This window comes from Cryptomeria japonica, chromosome 3, assembly GCF_030272615.1.
Source record: "Cryptomeria japonica chromosome 3, Sugi_1.0, whole genome shotgun sequence".
In the NCBI taxonomy this organism is placed as follows: Eukaryota; Viridiplantae; Streptophyta; class Pinopsida; order Cupressales; family Cupressaceae; genus Cryptomeria; species Cryptomeria japonica.
This window is the reverse complement of record NC_081407.1, coordinates 556,990,075-556,998,925: the sequence shown is the minus strand read 5'-3', so window position 1 is coordinate 556,998,925 and position 8,851 is coordinate 556,990,075. Positions and strand designations below refer to the sequence as shown.

General features: G+C 32.3%; 1 protein-coding gene across 4 annotated transcripts in view; it reads right to left on the bottom strand.

The window, feature by feature from the left end:
* Positions 1–2,456: 2,456 nt before the first annotated feature.
* LOC131029902 (nudix hydrolase 8) overlaps positions 2,457–8,851 on the bottom strand; it is a 174,840-nt gene continuing 168,445 nt past the window's right edge. For all 4 annotated transcript variants that reach the window (XM_057960573.2, XM_057960572.2, XM_057960569.2 and 1 more), the window contains one exon: positions 2,457–2,645. The gene's annotated coding sequence lies outside the window, so the exon portion shown is untranslated. The remainder of the gene's footprint in view (positions 2,646–8,851) is intronic.

The following is an 8,851-nucleotide window of genomic DNA, read 5'->3' as shown; positions in this document are numbered from 1 at the left end:
GAAGCAATAAAGAAACCCTTAGCACAAGGGAAAAGCTCAATGCTACCAACAACCAAACGCTTCCAAGAGTCACTCACCCAACAATGTAGATCCCGGAGGGAAGGACAAAGTCGAGTGAATTTGCATACCAACCCACAACATTGGTAGACGACAACATTATCCTCCACATCTTGGCCACAAACCACAACAGGGGAAGTCTTGGCATAAAGAAAAGGTTGAGATTTCCCTTTAGGAGGCTGAGTAGCAACAGATCTAGCCACAAGGGCAAAGTTTCATCCACCACCATTAGAAAGTCTAGGAGTGGGCACCCCAACACACACAGATGCCTTAACCAGGTCACCATCAACAACTACCGATCCACCCGCAGAGGGCAAACCCTCCAAATTCGTAACAGGCACAAAATCCTCACCGTCCACCTGCAGCCGAAGGGATACCCTAGGCAACATAGGCCCAGTACCAAGCAGGCCAAAGACCATGTGGCAGGCGAGAGAAGCAGTGGGAGCAGACGCAACAACATTTGTTTTCAAACTCAACTTAGCGGGAGCAACAAGAGCGGTCTCCATTTTTCTACTAACATGTTTTAAATTGTTGTATTGACTTTTACATTGTGGTTCTAAGTGGTCTAAAGAGTTTTTTCATTATTATTTTGTGAAACTAAGTGTTTAAACTATGATTCTATTGGTTGGATATTTATTTGAGTAAATATTTTATATTTTATTGAGGTTTTGACCCTTCCCAACTCATGAGTCACCACCTCTTGGGAAGAATAAGAGTTTACTTGTTTATTTGACTAATCTTCTTAGAAGGTAGAGGGTCGTTTTTTGGATGTGTTGTAAAGAATTTTAACTTCAATTTTAATGGTTGATTGCAAGATTGAAGAATATGGAATGAATAAAGGAATGAATGGAGATTTGAAATCTTCTATTTTATTTAAAAATTGATGAATGAATTTTATTTGAAATTTTCCATTGATTATATAAGTGATTTTCTATGACAATTTGGTATTATTCTTATTTATATGTTCGTATGGAAATCATAGTAGTGTAGCTCTCCTAATTTATTAAGAGCAACTCCCTTGAAGTTTGAGGGAGTGAGGCCTTATTTGAGAAAAAAATTAATTTCCTTATAAAGGTAAAAATGTTGGCAATTTTTATAATTACCAATTTGTATTGGGGAATAGTATTACAATTCTTTATGAAGGAAAATTCTTACAAACAATGCCAATATTATTAAAAAAGTATTAGATATAAAAATGGTTAAGGGAGTGACATTAAATAGAAATGGGTGTGTGAGTATTTTGTTGTGTTTGTAATTATGGGAAAAGAATAATTTTTTTGTGAAAACTATTATTGTTTGTGAAGTTATAAAAAATAATTTGATCCCCCAAATGAGTGAATCCACCCTTCTCCCACTCTACATGAGTTTGTTTGAGATTCACAAATATTGTAAATATTTGTAAGGTTCATGTTAAATGTGTATTCTTTTAAGTATTATATTTGTGAATGTGCTATGAAATCGATTTTTTCGTAGACATATCCTAGCTCAAGGGTGGGTTAGAAAATCAAACATTATGACTAAGAGGAGAGCAACTCCTCCATTAGTTGTTTGTAAGAATTTATATTTACAAATTTATGGAAGAAAATGAAAAGATTATAACACTAATTGTACATTCCATCAAAATCTCAATGAGACAAACTTGTACTTTTTTTTTGACAAGTAATATTTAGAAGAAACTATTTATAGTTATAATTATTTATAAAAGATTTAATTAAATTTGAAAAAATAGATTATATTATTTAAATTGTTGCACAATACATTTGATATCATGGTGCATGTTTGATTATCATAATTCCTTTTTTTTCATTTCTCTTTATCATAATATAATCTTCTATGAAACATCTATTTATATTAGACAAATAAGTGAGTTACAGATTGATATCTATTTTTCATTTTTTTAGATGTTAAATTTATCTAATCATATTTAAACAATTCATTTTGTAAAACATATTCATGTGATTAATAAAAAAAATTGTTCAATTAATATCTTTTCACATAGAAAAAGAAATTTGATATTTTGTAATAAGAAGAGACTTGATCTAGTGCTTTACATCCCAGGAAGCTCTCACCAATCAAGCTAAGGCACCAACCCATATATAATACATACTTGTAAATTAAAAGAAAACTGAATTTATTAATTGTATTTATTCCCATAAATATATATATAATCCCAAAGAAAAATATAATTTCTGACTAGTCTATTAAAAACAATTTTAATAAAAAAAAGTATATATAAGAAAAAGAAATTTTGTTTAAGAAAAACAAGTAGATTGTTTTTTTTATGGTGAGGGAATTGAGGAAACCCCAACCCCAACCCCATAGCCGCTGCTCCTTAAAGGGGCCATGACACCTCAAAGAGGGCCAACCCATTTGGGTAAGGCAGTATCATTTACTTTTAATTTTTATAAAATGAATTTGGTTATTAAAAATTCTGAATTAAAAAGCAGAGAAAAGCATTGCTGTTTTCAGAAAATTTAAGACATCTGTAAGCATCAATAATAAAACAAAAATTATTCTGTGATAAAATAGAGCTCTATAGATCTTTGTGTCATCTGAATATGACTTCAAACCTTTATCTTGCTAATATCCTGAAAAGCACATAGGAAACAAGAGAATTAGAAAAACAACTCAAGTAAATGAGCAAATCCCATTTATCCTCAGACCTGTAAGATAAAGGAAAAAGAAAAATATTCTACCTGCAAATGAAAACAAGACAAACTAAAGTGGCTATTTATAAACTGATCTTTTTCCTTTAATATCAAATTAATTTTTTTTAATTATCTTTGTTTAATATTCAACTATTTATAAATAGTTTAATGTTTAGATTTGAATATTGATATTAAGATATTTTTTATGACTTCGAAGTTTATATTAGTTATTTTAATTTAAATATTTAAATGTTAAATTATAATTTAGTTAAGAATTTAATTAATTTTTAATATAATATTTATTTTTTTAATTTCAAAAATAAGTTTTTAATTGATTGATGAATCTCTTTAAGCAATCTTCTTAATTGCATCCAATGATTTTAAAATCTATTGAATTTCTATAATTCTAAATTCATTTTATAGGCTTTTGCAAATTTTTATGTTCTATAATAAATTATTAGTTGATGATTTTAAAAAAATTGGTTGGATTTTCATTTAGAAACATGCTTTTTTGGGATTTCCATTTAGAAACATGCTTTTTTTTTATTGTTTTTGCCTAAGTGAAAATTTGATCATGATAATGGTACTTTTTATCTTTGGCAACCAATTTATCTATTAGAAGTATGCTTTTGCAAATATTGATGTTCCTTAGTCAATTATTAGTTGATGACTTTTGAAACAAGGGACAATGCGGCATGTTACTGCGAATAGTTTTATGATATGTATTTAGAGTTAGGGTTAACTGAGATTAGTTATACACACCTAGTAAAAATTTGCACTTTGTGTTCTTGTATCGAGTTAGGCTAATTCAATTCTTGTATCGAGTTAGGCTAATTCAATCGTATCAAAAGACATTTTGCATATGAATACTATTCATAATTTTTGTTCTAAATTACTATGGAAGGGTAAAAAGGAGTACTTAAACCATATCAAACCAATTTACAGATACAAAACAACAATACACATGGGAAAAGCCTATCAAATGATCCAACTATCTCTAAAAAATTTGTTTGATGCTCTTGCATTGACAAGTACAGAAAAAATGGATGTATACAAGATTCAAAAAGGGAGGAGATCTGAAAGTGTCAATAAATTTATTGGAGAGGCATTCAATAACTATTTTTAAATGGATGTATACAAGATTCAAAAGGGGAGGAGAACTGAAAGTGTCAATAACTATTTTCGGCCTCTTAAAGCGTTCCAATATATGATAATTATAGTCTTGCATTTGCACAATCAAATTGAGCCTTACTATTCACCTTTTAAGCATCTTATTTTCATTGTTCCACTTTGCTAGTGGCATTAATATATTCATATGCTAAAAGTAAGCACCCCATTTTTTTAATTTTAGATAATTTTTTAATTAAAATAAATGTATATATATTGAAAAAATATATATTTAAAATATTCAAAGATAAATATTTTGTTATTAATAAAAAATATATTAATAAATAAGTCAATTTTAATTTATTCATATTATATTTATTATTTAAGTTTTTTAATAAGATAAATAATTATAAAATAAATTAGTTCTAATAACGTCTAATTATTGTAATTTCATAAAAGAAAAACTAATTAAATTAAATTTTAATGTTTAATCTAAATTAAAAATTCAAATACATTATACTAGATACAAAGTCAATATATCAAAATATAAATATTAATAAAAACAGTTTTTTTTAAAGTAATAAATAATAAATTTATTAAGTGAATAATAAAATTATTTTTGGTTCAGACCCCTATGCCTTCTTGTTGGCCTACTAAGCTTTTCTGGCATTTTGCTTGTCTTCCAAAAGCAGGGGCTTTTGCTTGGTTGGCGGTCCAAGATAAAATCCTTACTGGAATGCAATTGGATAGACTTGGGATTACAGCAGTTTTTCCTTGTGTTTTCTGTGGTTATTGTATGGAATCGATGGATCGCCTTTTTCTGCTATGTCCTTTTGCCTCTGAATGTTGGTAATGGTTGCTTGGTATGTTAGGATGGTTTTCTACTCTCTGTTCAAATCTACTTTCACAATTTATGTCCTGGCCCTTGTTGTTTCCCTCTTCGTTCTACTCATCTCTTTGGTTTGTTGCTCCATCTCTGGTGATTTGGAATCTTTGGCTTGAAACGAATTCAAGAATCTTCAAACATAAGTTTGCATCTTTGGCAGACATAATTGGTAAAATTCAAGCTTCTATTAGTGAAGTGATGCTTTCTTTCATTCATAAAAATTTAGATAATCTCAGGTCCTTTTCTCATTGGGATAATTAGGTTACTTGGCGATGGTCTTCACTTCATTTGATGCCTTCTCATGGGGTTATATCAGACAGATTTTCTTCGCTCCTTAAGCACAAGATGGCTAAATGGAGCCCTCCTCCTTTCCCTTCATTCAAACTTCAGTTTGATGGGGCCTCTAAGGGCAATCCGGGGAGGTCTGGGATTGGGGTAATTATTTTTTATCACTCTTCAAAAATCATCAAAGCAGTTGGTAAATATATTGGTTATGGCACTAATAACGTGGCTGAGTTTCAAGCTTTATCCTTTGGACTTGATCTTGCTCTTTCTCTAAACATTAAGGATATTGTTATTGAAGGTGATCCAATGCTGGTCTTTCAAGCGGTTGCTAGCAAGAAATGTCTCTCTTGGCACTTGCAAAAAATTTTGGAGCACATTCTCCTCCAACTTAATGGTTTTTCCACTTTCTCTATTTCTCACTGTTTTAGAGAGATTAATGTTTTCGCGGATTTTCTTGCAAACAAGGTTGTTGTTGAAGGTGCTGATTATATAGAACTTCCCCCTTTGGACTTTCCTATCTCCTGCATGAAACTTCTCTCTCGACAGTCCTTCCATTCAGAAACTTCCTTCATTCCCTTTTCTTGGTGTGGTTGTTCTTTCGTAAGTGCCTATAATGAGGGTGTTGGCCTTTGGGGCAATATCATTGTTATTGACATTTATTGGGAGAATCTCCTCATTAAGGAAAGAGTTTGTTGTGGTTTCTATTTTTGGATTGACCTACCTTTTGTTCGGTTGGCCTCCCCCATCTCCTTGCTTTGTGGGGAGTTTTACTTCCTTGTATGGCTATAGGGGGGATGGTGTCTTGCCTTATGGCAGTATCTCTGTTCTAGCTATTTTTGGTAGTAGCTCCTTATTAAGTATGGACGATGGAGGGGCAATTTAAGCCCAGTTGACATTTATTTGATAGTATATGGGATTTGGGTCAATTTTCATGTTTGTTCTATGGCTACATTTTTTAATATTATGGATACCCCCGTTGATGGATATCTTCGTTCTTCTTTTGTTAGTTTGGAGATTGTCCTTTGGTCTTTCTTTATTTTTCAAGCTTTGTGCCACGTTGGTTGGCATTTTATATGGGTGAGATTGTTTGGGTTCTCGTGTAATTATTTTCCCAAATGGTCTGAGAGAGGATACCTTATGATCGGCTGGCAGTTTTGGTAATTATTGGTTTTTTTTTCTTCGCATTGTCTTGTCCCATGAAGCTACATGATGGGTTTATGGGATTATCATCACAGTAGATGGATACCTCGGTTTCCTTTGGACTTCTTGGGGACTGATCTGGCATCAGATATTCTATGTTAATCATTATTTTTTGTGGTTGAATTTTGTTATAATGCTTTGATGCTCTGCTTTTTTGGTAATCACTTCTCTTTGCGGATAGATATGGGTGACCTTGCCATGAGCTTTCGTTTCACATTAAGTGGAGCTGATCCTTCTGTTGAATCATTATGCTCTCTGGGTGCCTTGTTGTTTAGGCAATTGCTTTAATGATTGGGCTTGTTGTAAGATATGAGGGAATTTTCATCTTTTGTTATGAGGTCTCTTGCTGGACATTTTCTCTTATGATGACAAGATAATCATGCAACGGTTATCCTCTTCTCTGTTATATTCCGGATAGATGTGCAGGTATGGCATTCATTCTTTTTTGTTCCTTTTCTTCCTATTACACAATGCTCTGCATTATTTGGAGATTTTTTGGCAAAATTGGTGGTTGGTGGCTTTTTCTGAGGAATTGGAAAGTGCAGTTTATTTGGTGGTGCAGATGGCTCCTAATCATGTTGTTACTGATATGGCTTTTGCTTTGGACTATTTTATGGATTGGCCTCGCCCTGTTTCCTAAGGGTTTTCTCCATCCTTCTCTACTTCTTATATGGAAAGGCATATGTATGCTAACCATTTTTATGTTGACAGGATTACTCTTTCTTGGTTCCCTTTTTGTTGTGTGTTTTGTTCTTTGCAGGGCCTTAGATTCATGTGGTGCATAGACAGATTGGTTTTTTGGGGTGCTAACACTGATTTTGCTTAAGATGTGGTGGCTTCATTTTGGGGTGTTATCTTCTTCACTGGTTCCTACAAGCTTTTCAAAGCTTCCTTTATATCTAATGTGATTGATGATGTAATCAGGGGTTGTATTTGGGTTGCCTATGGGCTATTGTAATGGATAGATAGGCTCTTGTTTTCTTGAGCAATACTGAAGGGTTTTCTTACTGGTTCTTTCCCTTCAGTGCTCATTGAACCAAACACCATGTAAAAAATATAAAGATTTAATATAATTTCAATGGGTCATCCACTTTTATATATATATATATATATATATATATATATATATTAAAATTAAAATATTAATAAAATTTATATCAAAATTATAATTAATATTTATCCCGATTTTATTCTAGTTCTAGGAATCCAATCATACCACATTATAATTATAAATGGGGGCATTCCTACATGCCCACAACATTCACAGGTTGAATATGGAATATTTTATAACGTGCACTTGCACCTTAACAAGGTGCAATGGTTACGTCGGTAGTCAAATATAGTTTGAATTATATTTTAGAGGCAAGAGGTTGTACGAAATGAAAAATTTCTTTGTTGGGATTAATTGTGTAAAATATAAGTAAATTGAATTTGAGAACGAATGAAAATTAGTTTCAACTCAAAAAATTGTGCAAAATGTTTCTACAATTCAATTTTTTTGCACAATGTTTGAAAACAATTAATATTAGAGGTTGATTATGTAAAATATGTTTGTTGTTGATGATTGAGAGAAAAGCATACAAAGTTTTGTATTATTAACTTTGTAGCATGTGTACGACAAAAGACCATGTTTGTGTAACATTGTCTTTGTTAGTGACATTACACCAATATGTCTATGCATCAAATCTATATTTGAGTATATTGTTTCAAGTACATTCATTGAGCATAATAAGTACATTTCATTATATTATTTATACAATAGCTAATAAATTATGTTAGTGCATTGTAACCAATATTATGTTGTAATTAATGTTATATTTTAACTAATTATCTTATTATTATTATTATTATATAACAATAATTTAATCTCCAAACACACATAAATATTTTAATTACTATTCATATTTTAATTATAAATAATTTATAATAATTAAGTCTAACAAACACAACTAAAACAAAATATGTTTTCAATTGATACCCATTGTTCCATTCTCAAACCTATTTTGCATCAAACCTAATTGAGCTTTAAACCTAACCACAATCAAAACTCTTATATAATGTTAACATAATACTATAAAAACAATGATTGCATACTAATTGAAGTATTAGTGGCTAGGGATTTTTTTGAACTGTTGCCGCTCAAAAACTCCCGCCCAGTGGCCTGCGTTCTGGGTAGGACGCTTGGAGGAAGCCCTTTGGCCTGCGTTGTCCCTGGTCCTGGAGGTTGCCCTTCGGCCTGCGTTGTCCCTGGTCCTGGAGGTCCTGGAGGTAGCCCTTCGGCCTGCGTTGTCCCTAGTCCTGGAGGTCCTAGAGGTAGCCCTTCGACCTGCGTTGTCCCTGGTCTTGGATGTAGCCCTTGTGCTGTTAGAGGGGCTGCCAAGAGTTCGTATGCAAATCGATTGGGTAAGGAGACTCAGTCGTTCCCTGTTTGTCGCTCCATTGTTGTTAACTTGGATGATGAAATGATTAATGAAATAGATCAAGTGGCCTATGATCTATCTTCTCATGTGGTTATCTGTCGATTTAAAGGCTTTTGGCCTAGTCTTCCAGGGCTTCATGATTGGGTCTCTAAGCAGTGGGAACCCCTTATTTCAGACTCGGTGCAAATTTTCCCTCTGGCCAAGGGTTTCTTTGTTGCTAAGTTTCAAAATGCAGCTGACAGAAAGAT